Here is a 13,025-nt window from a genome sequence, read left to right as displayed (position 1 = left end):
GATCTAAGTGTTCATCAAACCAGTGTATTGACACCCCGGGTAAAAATTGGTGTACTCTTGAGGAATTTTCCTGGTCAAAATACGTAAACATGACTTCTATGATGATTGTGTAGGGGGAGGATATCTCAAGCTGCCTTTCGTGTAAATACATACTGCTAAATGTTAATTTACTTTCTATTCCAGAACCTAATCCAATTTTTCCTTCATAAAAATATACCGTGTCTGTTGCTTCATTCCCCGTAATGAAACCCCCGGGCCAGATACCGTTATTCGTAATCTTAGAGATAAACCTCCACCCCTCTTTTGTTGTGATATAAGGTGAGGTGAATATTAAATTGATCAGCCATTTGGGTTCTTTTAAATCTGATAACGACACCCGTCTGTATACGTTGTCTTTGAAGTGCAGGATGTAAAATTCATCTTCCTCACCAGGCTGATCGAATCCCTCTGTATCTCCCAGGTCGTTAAGTGTAGTGTTGGGATGATGACTGGTCATTATTATACTATTACGATATAATTTCCAACTGGTTTTCTGATAATAATTCAGGGGTTAACTTCATACCCATGAAGTGTATGTTGTCAGGCAGGAAGATATTGATTAGTGATATCTTGTTTTCCACGATCACGTTGACCCCCTGCAGACTGGTCTTGGAGTCGACACCCACCCGCACGTAAACGTTGCAAACTTGAAACTGGTGTTGTTTCACCCACCCGAGTTTGATCCCCTTCACGATCTCGACATCATTCACCGATGGTTCCCCTAGGTAGACTTTGATGATCAGTGTTGAGTTTGCCGGCAGACTCTCTAGTATCTTGACCACGCCTTCGAATTCAGACACCAACTGCAATTTCACGTTTTGTATGGTTGGTTTACTCGATAGCATGTGGGCTGCTATAGTGTTGACTGGGCTGACGACTATACTACGTCTCTGAGTTGGTACGTAAGCCACGAGCAGAATTCCATTGTTCACGACTTTGTTTAGGTGGTTGTCTTTGTTATCAGTGAACACGTAGGGGGAGACGAGTCTAATATTGATAAACCAGTCGTTCTCGGGTAACAACACCCACTTGTCATCTTCGGTGAAGACGAGCATATATGGTTTGTTTTTGACGACGGTAGTGCTCTCAACATCGTCTAAGTCGAACAGTTTACCACCGAACGATGGGTATATTACCCAATTATTATCACCGGTGTTGACAAGGGTGTACTTAGTGTTGACTGTTGCTCTTGTGGTATCTACTATATCACTTAGGGCTCCACCGGAGGGGATTTCAACGCGTTTGTAAATGTTGTTTTTCAGTTGCAAGGCGTACGATTTACCATCTACTCCGGGAGCGTCGAAACCGCGTGTGTCTCCGAGGTCGGAGATCCCGATATTAACGCATTTTTTCACTCCGGGCCCTTGTGCGCTGGTCATGTTACATGAAGTGTTAAGCTGAGGTATCCTATATTTACAGGATTATGATTTATATCTAACACCGATATTGTCAGCTCAGGTATGTTGCCCTGGGTTAATCTCTTATACTGCCGTGGTGAAAACGACTCGGTTCTACCGTCGTTGAATTTCTCAGTTTTAACCGGCACTGCTCTCAGTATAGTGGAAGGGTGTCCTCCTTGAATGTTGTACGTTGTGCTCACCTGACCGAGATGAATGTACAGCTCTCGGTACGGTACTAGGTCGGGTAACTTCGTGCCTGTGACGGTTGTTGTTGGTTTTATCTCGTCAGGAGACATACCGAGTATCCTCGCTAATGGTCGGCCGAGCCTCAAGGAGGTTCTTCCGTTGTTGATTAACACCACTGTTCCGTTTGAGTCGTTCATCTTGAGTTCTGCTCCCAGGGGTTTGAAGACCTCGTCGTTTAGAGAGCACACGCTGTAGTAACCGTCAGTTATCTGACTGCGAGTTCCACTAACGAACAGCTTATTGTTGCTGATATTAATGTTAGTCCATTGCGGTAGGTAGGTGATATCGCAGAGTGCGACTTCGAGTTGACCTGACGTGTTATCGATCGCGTGAGTCAGCTGAACGGCCTCACCGCTCGTTATTCCTGGAAGTGTTATGTACATATTACATATATATTTATTATATAATAGTTTTAAAATGTATTCCCCTGGTGTGTTTTACCCTAAACTGGATGTAGATTTCTCCCCCATGAAGATCGTGGTTGCTCCTGAGTTGTATTTCAATGCCCAGCTTTTAGATGTGTTCGATAAGTATAAGCTTTCGGTGACTAACATCAAGGCAGTCCACGCTTGGTTCAACAACCCTATGCAGTTCTGGCAGAATCAATTCAACTTTGCCGTGTGGTGCGCTACAACGGGGTGTGGTGTGGCATTGGCCGACACTCGGCGTGGACCGCTGAGTCAGTCTGTGTTCAAGTTCCACGTGTACTACCAGGTCAGACGTATCCTTAAAGAGATCAGCGCCCCCCTCCCACAGGACAAAGCGTGGGGCGCAACAAACAACCCGTACGATAGACGGGCCTACGAACGTATTTGCAATGAATTCGAAATAAACCCGAAGACGGATTGGCGTTTGCCGGGGCCGAACCACGGGTTGGGTATTCCTTATGATGGCGCGCGATCAGTGAAAGAAGTCAGTGATGATTTACTGAAACAAGATAGACTACGCCAGGACTTTGCTTTGTCGAGTAATGAATGGAGGGATGATCGTATGAACTTTAAAGGTGGTGTTGCTTTCACAGTCCAGAAAGTGGAGCAGTCAACCGCAGACGGGTGGAAAATGTTCATGCTGGACACGTCGAAAGGATTCACTCGTGCCGGGGTAGTCAGGTTGAACGACTCGATTCGAACGTACGTGTGGGCGCTGTTGGGTGCGCAGTCGATGACGCGTTCCAACATCCTCGGTAAGGGAACTGCTTACGACGCTCAGACACAATTCGTTTCCAACGTTGAGGATGCTATCAATTCTCCAGTTGATCTCCCGAGGGCCATCGACCGTTACCAAAACGTGTTAGAATACGCCAGATCGAAAGTCAATTACGTGTTCGGCGTGGGGTTGTACATGGCTCCGAGTGATATGCAACTGAGAATAAAAAAAGTGGTGGGTTATAACAACAAAATAGTCATAGCCACGGCGGACCAAAAGTTGGGTATCAACCCCGATATTAACACCCCCTATATCCCACACATCCCACCACGTGAAAAGGGTATAGTGGCGCCACCTCCGGAGCCTAAAGTTCATGTGGGGGTACCCCCCACACACCCCCATATTCAGGCCTCCAATCACATCGATAATAAAACAGCCCTAGTGGTTGGTGGGGTAACTTTGGGACTTATTTGGTTAAAGATTTCTTAGCCGCTACGTACACCAGACCCGCCACGGCGACTATGGCTGCCCACAGGTTTTGACTGAGCCACATGGCAGTTTTAGACAGAGCGCTCAACAACCACGAGACGATGCTACCCAGGATGCCGGGAAGGGCTTCGGCGGCTTTACCAGCCAGTTTAGCTAGGCCTTCACCGAGTTTTTTTATCCAGTCTTTAACACCACCACCACCGCCTGGGGGTGTGGGGGTAACTCCCCCCACAGGGGTTCCCCCTGTCAGTGACACCACCAGGGTTGATATAATGAAACCCAATGCAGTCAGAATACTGGCGATGGTGATCCCTTGCTCCCGGAACAATATCCGAATCCTGTTGGCTAAAGTTGTATCCTCATTCAGTATTCTATCGATTGTTTCCCGAATACGACTGATCTGGGATCGAAGCTGTTCACGATTCGAGGAAGCGGCTTCCAATCGTGTACGTCTCTCGTCTTCTAAATCACGTATTCGTTCATTGATACGACGCTTCATATCATCGTTTTCAGTTTCGTTGAGTTTGGTTTTTTCCCTAGCGATGTGCTCGTCGATTTCGTTCAGTTTCCCCATGTTGTTCACGAGTTCTCCACGCACGCGTTTCACGGCTTCGTCTAAGCCGCGCAGTTCCCTTACCGGAAAGTCAAACCCCGGTAACGGTTTGTCCCAGTAGGTGCTCAACAGTTTTTCTATGCTGTCCGAGGCTTCTGTAGCACGCTGTGGTGTCATTTCATCTCTAATGGTGAGGTGGGATCTGGTAGCTTGCAGAACGGCCTTAGGTATTGCACCACCGTAATCATTCATGTTTAGATTTGTACGGATAAATTCGACACCATGGCGGCTGGCTAGAGTTGACAAGGCCAGTGGTTTTTTATTGCTCTTGTTAAAGAGGTCAACCCCTGGGTCAGACTTAAGGCGTAGAACACCCTTTGTATCAATAAAAAAATTCTTATGGTATCGACCCTGTGGTTCAACGTAGTTTTTATCTCTTCTTAAACTTTCGTAATAATCATTTACCGTTGTTTCCAAGAGTTCTTGGTTCAATGGTGAACTAGTAAATGAGGTCTCCTGCTCATCATCGAATGCCTGGGCACTAGCGCCCGGCATCTCCGTCATATCTATGTCTTCATCCATTAGTATTAAAAATATATTTCTTTTATATAACAATGTACGGCAGAAAATTAGATCCTTTCAGAAAATTGAGAGAGCCATTAGGAGCCAGAGCCGTGCGCCAGTCGGTGACCATCACCAACAATCCCAGCAAGATAGACCAGAATCAAACTCTGCTGGTTAGATTTCCAAACCTTGGTGAGAATGACCTCATTGTACCAGGCACTGTTCGACTGGCGTTCAATATCACGTTGACCTCCGACAACGACAAACGCGAGCTAGTGCGGAACGTGGGTCGAGCTATCATCAAGAAAACGACCGTCAAGATCAGCGGTAACGAGGTGCTGAGCATCGACGACAGCGACGTGTTTCACTGCTACAAGGATCTCTGGAAAAGCGATGGAGAACGAGTCAATGATGTGTGCCAGGGTATCAGCAAATCAACCCGGGCGCGCATAGGGTATGTCTTCACGCAAGACCAGCAAGACAAGCTATCGGACGGTGAAAAGGCCATCGCTCTAGCATACGGGAATCGATTCTGCGTGCCGCTCGACTTCGAGTTGCTCACGGGACACGCGCCGTTTTACCAGGCCGCGCTGGGTGATAGGCTCGAATACGAGCTCACGTTTAACGACTATAGCAAAGTAGTGCGTACGCCGAACGGTGATGAGGCTAGTTATACCATAGACAACATCTCTCTGGAGTTCGACATGGTCACTAGCCCGGAGCTGGCCAGGCAGGTTCGAAACCAGTACTCTGGGAAGATGGCCATCCTGTACGATCGCGTACTGAGGCATAGATCAGTCGTGCGAGATAAGAGCGACACTGTGTGGAATATCAACCTGAACGTGCCGGCGCGATCGATGAAAGGTATCCTGGTCGTCCCCGTGGAGGATTACGAGCCATTCCAGAGGGACAGCGAGAAGTTTTTCAACCCCGAGATTGAAAAGGTGGAAGTGACCATCGAGGGCGTGCCCAACCAGCTGTTCAGTCATGGTATGAGACCACACCAGCAGTGGGATGAGATAAAAAAGCTACCAGTGGGGGATTACATAACAAAGGACCTGGACCTAAGCTCCGTGCAGATCGGTGAATACCTGACCACCAAGTACGCCCTATGGTTGGACATGCGATCCACGGATGATGATAAACTGCACGGCAGCGGGCGCCGTATAGATAACGGTAGCGAAGGGATAACCATCCAGATTACTAAGAAGGCTCAAACCGCTGGTAAGTTGAAATTATATCTGTACGTTATTATGGACGCGCAACTTAATATAGACAATGGGAGATTCGTGCAAGCCATCTACTGATGGGTGAGACCCCCACACCCCCCGGGGGTACCCACAACTACCCACTGACCCACACTGCGCCATAGTGTGCGGGCAGACTGGCTGTGGGAAGACCGTTTTCGTGTTGGATATGTTGGAGGGTTACTACAAGGATGTGTTCGATAACATCGTTATCATGTGCCCTACTCTGAGCATGAATAAAACGTACGCGCGACCTTGGGTGATGACGGACACGGACGTACACAAAATCGACCCTGGAACACGCCTGCAGGACTGGTTGAAAGCTCTTCACGAAAAATTTAAAGGGGAACCGACGCTGTTCATACTGGACGACTGCAGCGCTAATCGCGAGATAACAAAAAAGAGAGACATGCTATCGTACCTGGCCTTCTCCGGCCGGCATGCAAATCACAGCGTCTGGGTGCTAACGCAGAAGTTCAACTCGGTGTTGAAAGACCTCAGGGAGCAGACGCGATGGGTGGCCTTATTTCACTGCAAGGACAGGGATTCGTTTGAGGAGTGTTTGAGAGAGAACGATGTGATGAGTAAATTAGAACGGGAACGGGTGAAGAAACAGCTCGCTGAAACTAAACACGCTAAGCTCGTGCTCAAGACCGACCAACCAGTAGCATATATAGTATGCTAAAGCTAAGCTAAAGCTAAGCTAAAGCTAAGCAAAGCTAAGCAAAGCTGAGTATATAGCTATGATATTTGAAGTGTTTGTCGTGTGCAACTTAACCTTCATTTCTCTGTGTTTTGTCTGCATCGGGTATTATATAGTTAAAACTAAATCTTACTTGCTATATTATAAGATGGAGTGTGAGGAATTGCTCGAACAATTGTCGTTGGAGGGTTCCCCCACGCCGCCCGCAGGCCCCACTGATGACAAGCGAGAGAAACTGGTGGCGTTGGCTGTTGGCGGCAAAGCCAAACATTACTTTGGAGACTACACTCCGGATAAAATTCACAAAATGTCAGCCGAAGAAATCGATAAGCTGTACGCTAGATACGAGTCCCGGCTCGGAGCAGAAATGACAAAAACAATAGGATCGGCTATGACCCAGATATACACCGGTATTGTGTCATACTTCTTTCCCATTCCACCAGAGCGCCGACTTTACCTGTGGGAGGACCTCGAGAAAGACCCTTTTATCGAACACGCCGTGAGCTCTATCAGCTGCGGGCTGTACCACAAATATGGTATGTTGTTGGCTCCAGTGACGGCGGCGATTATCACGGCAAAACATTGTCAATTTGAGAGAAAGAATAATAATAATAGTATAGATGGATGCTGCACGGGAACCAGTGGAAACAGTGGAGGAGACCCCACCCCCAACATTGACGGTGGAGACCCCTCCCGAGGTGATACCCCCCACAGTAACCAGACAGAAGAATCCTAAGAGAGTAGCTGCCGGTAAAAAACGGTGGTGTAACCAACATAAAGTGACCAACCCCCGACTGTTGTTGGCTGTAGGTGTAACTGCTGCCTTGGCTATCTCGTGGTTATACGTGGGGGTACCCTCCCACAGTGAGCCACCACCCAACAGTGAGCCCCCCACCCCCACGGTAGACCCGCATATCATGTTATAATTTTAATATTTTATATCATATACATAATGTCTGAGGGGAAAACGTTCGTCAACGACGCATACCACGCCACAGTGGTCGCCAGTCTAGCCGTAGGGTACGCTCGGTTGACTAAAATGGTGCTTAAACAACCAACTATCAAGCTAGATTTCAACCTGCAGGATATGGGTATGCTCATAATGAACCTTGGTATGGCGATGGCCACAAAAGACATCCTAGTAAAACAAGGAATAATACCTGATAATATAATGAAATAAATATAGGGATGGCCACGATAGCTATGATGGTTGGTGGGGCGTTAGTGAATGCCCTGGCATTTTCCGGGAGTAATTTCCTCTTCTCGAAACTACGAGATGATCACGCGGCTGAAATACAGGAAGAAAGGAAGCGGCACGATCTCGCTACTGAGAAATTACAAAGAGCACAGGCTGAGTACGCTAAAAAACGTCTCCAGAGGATCGATTTTATTAATGAACAACTACAGCGTGAAAACCATGCCGTTCAAACATTCAACGATGTCGATGAAGCAATGAAAGAATACTATTTACTAACTGGTAAACAATTGGAACCGCTCAATAAACCCACACTCGCTCAGTACTACACACCATCCAAGGGACAAATGAATCGTGAACTGGGCTTCATAGTGTTGGGTATAGCAGCTACTGCGTTGGTTGCGAAGCAATTAAACTAAAACACCTATATAAGTAAACATGAGACCCGCTCCATACCGATGCGAATACATACTTATGGGGAAGACCGAGGCCTGTGGTAGGAAATGCAGGAATCAGGGGTTCTGTTGTTTCCATATGGGAAGTCCTAACTACACATGTTCTGTGTGTGGTATCGGGGTTAAAGGACACTACTGTCTATGTAAAGCTCACGGAGCGAACGTAGTCAGACATCAACTCATCTACGAGAATAAAAAAGGCTACATAAAAGAACGTAGGCAACTGCTCAAGATAGACTCCAGTGCGTGAAAGGGTTACCTCCCCTTACTGTGAACCAATTAGACATTAGTTCTCTTAGGTGTAAACACTATGTATACTGTGCGCGAGCTAAAGCGGGTCGCAAAACAGAGAGGTGTGATCGGGTATTCTCGAATGCGGAAGTCAGCATTGTTGAGATTACTAGGTTTAGAAGCCCCTCCTACGGTAAAACAATTAAAAGCTCAAGCAAAACAGTTTGGACACACGGGTTATTCAAACCTGGGGAGAGCCGGGTTAACCGCATTGTTATCACATGCCCCCGCAGCACGTCCCACTGTAAAACAACTGAAAGCCGAGGCACACGATTTGGGTTTAGGCAGGTATTCCCGTATGAGAAAACCACAGCTTGTAGAATTATTACGACAGAATAGAGCTATTGACCTACAGTTCGTGCGCACTAAGCACGCCGTAGGCAACTATTTGGGAGGTTGGCGCATGCACGTTGATAGAAACATAGACATTACAGATATCAAGCCTCTGATAGCTGATAAGGTCAACCAGGAACTAAATAATCTAGGAAGTATCAAGTTTCAGATCACAGTGAAAATGTCGCTCGATAAGCAGGTTGGGAGTACCACTGAGTATGTTCAGCCTTACTTCCGAGGTCAACAAGAGGTCGTCACACATGCAGAGACCATTGACGCATCAATCGATACAAGTTTTCAGCAGATACGAGAATACCTAGAACGCTATACACACTTGGGGTCCGGGTGGGTTGTAGATAAAATCGATAATGTCTATCTAGACATAGCTAACTACGTGCCGTTCAGAGGCGGGTCATACCTAGCCTTGCCTCCCTACTATAGGAACAAACATGCTATAGTAAACGTTAAGAATAGAGGAAACGATTGCCTTAGGTTAGCTATCAGGTCAGCCTTATTTCCAGCTGACACTAATCCGAACAGGCCTTCTAATTATCCCCAAGACGATGGGCTCAACTGGGATGGTATAGATGAACCCACCCCCATATCCCAGATCACTAAAGTAGAAATACAGAATAATCTGGCTATAAATGTCTTTGGGCACGAAGGTAACACAACAATAGTACACAGGGTCAGCCCGGTGAAGGATCGCCAAGTTATCAATATATTCATGATCCAACGAGGTGAAAAGTATCACTACACGTGGATAAAACATCTCAGCCGGTTGTTGCACGACCAGTCGAAACACGATGGGGAAAAACACTTTTGTGTACGATGCCTACACGGTTTCAGTCGAGCTGATTTATTAGAATCCCACCGGGAGGATTGCCAAGGTGTGGGGCAGACGACCATACGAGTCGACATGCCTAAGGAAGGTGACAATATCCTAAAATTCAGTAACCACAAGAATCAAATGTCTGTGCCTTATATTATATACGCCGACTTCGAAGCCTTAGTTGTGGGTGGGGATTCCACCAGTGGTGGTGCCTTTACCCACAAAACACAAGAGCATAAAGCCTGTTCGTTTGGATACATTGTCGTCCGTTGTGACGGGGAAACGAAAGCTCCGGTAGTGTATAGGGGGCCTGACGCGGCTGAAAGGTTTCTAAAGTGTTTGCAGGAGGAAGAAAAAATTATTAGGAATGCATTGTATAAAATCGCTCCCATGCGTCTGACCCAAGACGACAAGCTAGCTCACGCTAGTAGCACTAACTGTCACGTGTGTGAATCACCACTTAACGGTGATTCGGTGAGAGATCACTGTCACATAACTGGTAAGTATAGAGGCGCCGCTCACAACGCGTGCAACCTCAAGCTTAAAATCAACCCTAAGACAATAAACATCCCCGTTGTCTTTCACAACTTGAGAGGGTACGACTCACACTTGATCATGCAGGCCATCGCGAAAATCGATGGTAATATAACGTGCATCCCCAACAACATGGAGAGATACATCTCCTTCAGCTTAAACGGACTTAGGTTCATTGACTCGTTTCAGTTCCTCCTGTCGTCACTCGACAGTCTGGTCAAGGCCAACAATACCTTCCCTATCACCGATCGATACACAGACGCCGAGACTAGACCCCTGCTTATGAGGAAGGGTGTGTACCCCTATGAGTACATGGATAGTTGGGCTAAGTTCACCGAGACCAGACTACCCCCTATTGACTGCTTTTATAGCAAGCTGAATGAGGCGTCCGTCTCACGAGATGATTACTCGCACGCGACTAACGTATGGAATAAACTGGGTTGTAAGAACCTGGGTGATTATCACGACCTGTACTTGAGGACAGATGTACTGCTGTTAGCCGACGTGTTTGAAACGTTTAGACGGACATGTTTCAAGCAGTATAAACTCGACCCCGCATGGTATTACACCAGCCCAGGTCTGTCGTGGGACGCCTTGCTTAAAAAGACCGGAGTTAATTTGGAATTGCTCACAGATTACGACATGCACCTATTCATTGAGAAAGGTTTGCGAGGTGGGATTTCCATGGCATCCAAACGATACGCGAAAGCAAATAATCAATACGTGAAAGGTTACGATCCTAACAAACCAACCAATCACATTCTCTACCTCGACGCAAACAACCTGTACGGCTGGGCCATGAGTCAGTATCTACCTACAGGGGGATTCGAATGGGTACCCCACGTTGATGTTATGGGGGTTTCACCAGATTCGAACAAAGGTTATATCCTCGAGGTTGACTTAGAGTATCCCAAGGAATTACACACATCGCACAACAGCTACCCCCTGGCCCCCGAACGTATGAGGGTTAACCCAGACTGGATGTCTGAGTACCAACATAACTTGTCAGGTGGGCGTGTGACAGACGTTGAAAAACTCGTGCCTAACTTAATGAATAAGACCAAGTACATCGTTCACTATCGCAACCTACAGCTGTACCTGTCGTTGGGTATGAGGCTGACCAAAATACACAGGGTGCTCATGTTCGACCAGAGCCCATGGATGGAGCCCTACATCAGAATGAACACAGACCTACGAAAAAAAGCCACCAGTGATTTTGAGAAAAATCTCTACAAGCTCATGAACAACTCGGTGTTTGGTAAGACTATGGAGAACCTGAGGAAACGCGTGACCGTGAAGCTGGTTCGGTCGAGTGAGGAAGACAAGCTCAGGAGATTGATAGCCAGTCCGGCATTCAACCGCAGTAAGATATTCACAGACAACTTGGTTGCCCTACACATGAAGAAAAGTCACATAAAATTCAACCGGCCTGTTTACGTGGGGATGAGCATCCTCGATTTATCCAAACACCTGATGTACGACTTTTACTACAACGAGCTCAAGAAACAGTACGGCGACAGGTGTGAAGTGCTGTACACTGACACGGATTCCCTGCTGATGGAGATTCGAACCGAGGACGTGTACGAGGACATGAAAAAACACCTCGATTTATACGACACCAGCGACTACCCTAAGACCCATGCCATACACAGTACGGTAAATAAAAAGGTCCTAGGTAAGATGAAGGACGAGTGTGCTGGCACGCCCATAGCCGAGTACATAGGTTTGAGACCTAAGATGTACTCCATACTGAAAGCCGACAATAGTGAGATCCGGAAGGCTAAGGGGGTTAAGAAGTATGTGGTGAAACAACACATCAAACACGCCAGATTCAAGGAAGCCCTGTTCAAGACCCGTACCTTTAGGCATAAAATGAACACACTTAGAAGTGATGGACATAAGATATACGGACTGACTATAAACAAGACGTCCCTGTCGCCTATGGACACGAAACGTTGGATAGCTATTGATGGGATAAACACATACGCGTATGGACATGAAAAAATTTGAGGCTATTTACTACAGCCCATGTGGGTACTGGAAAGGAGCTAGCGCAGTAGATAAGCTAGCTAAAATAGCGCGAGTACCCCCGGAGGAAGCCAAAGCGTGGCTTGAAAAACAAGCCCTGTGGCAGATCTATTTGCCGGCACCACACTACGTGCCTAGAAGGAGGTTCGGTATTAACATACCTAATAGCGTTCACCAGGCAGACCTACTGTTCCTACCCCACGACAAGAGGTACAAGTATGCCTTAACCGTAGTGGACGTAGCCAGTCGTTACAAGGAAGCCGAACCCTTGACCACGAAAGATTCGGCCCAGGTAGCCAGAGGATTCGAACGTATATACAAACGCAGTCCGCTGACGTGGCCAACAGAGCTGCAAGTTGACCCCGGACGGGAGTTCATGGGTGCCGTGTCACAACTGCTAGCCAAACACGATACAAAGGTCAGGCGTGGCACGGCCGGAGCCCATCGCAGCCAAGCCATAGTTGAAAGATTTAATAGGACTTTGGCTGAGCGCTTGTTCGGCTATCAGTATGCTAGGGAGATGGCCACCCCTGGAAAACGATCGACTGAATGGGTCACGAGGTTACCCAAGGTGGTGTCGGCAATCAACCATGAAGTCACCCGTCTCACCGGTAAGAAACCGGCAGACGCTATCAATCTAAAATCAATAGTTGCAGAGTCGGCCGCTCCATTGCGTGGGAAGGAGAAACAGATACCAGATAGGGCCCTAGTGAGGTATCTATACCAGCCGGGGGAACACGAGGGCGATAGCCGTAAGCGAGCCACCGATCCTATATGGTCAGTCAAAACTTACAACATAGATAAAGTGGATATGAAAGCCGACGAACCTAACTTGTACTACTTGAGGGATGGGCCGGGTAGGGGATTTGTAAGAGAAGAATTATTGATCGTACCGTACGGCACAGTATTACCTCCTACCAAGGCACAGTAATTACCGCCAACTTTTTTGTAGTAGGGGTAATAGTAGCAA

General features: G+C 47.2%; 1 protein-coding gene across 2 annotated transcripts in view; it reads right to left on the bottom strand.

The window, feature by feature from the left end:
- LOC137265910 (transcription termination factor 2-like) overlaps positions 1-13,025 on the bottom strand; it is a 41,393-nt gene that overhangs the window by 9,212 nt on the left and 19,156 nt on the right. The gene's annotated exons all lie outside the window — the stretch shown is intronic.

Source organism: Haliotis asinina, chromosome 15 (assembly GCF_037392515.1).
Source record: "Haliotis asinina isolate JCU_RB_2024 chromosome 15, JCU_Hal_asi_v2, whole genome shotgun sequence".
NCBI lineage: Eukaryota > Metazoa > Mollusca > Gastropoda > Lepetellida > Haliotidae > Haliotis > Haliotis asinina.
Note: the sequence above shows the minus strand (reverse complement) of the source record. Positions and strands in the feature narration are given on the sequence as shown.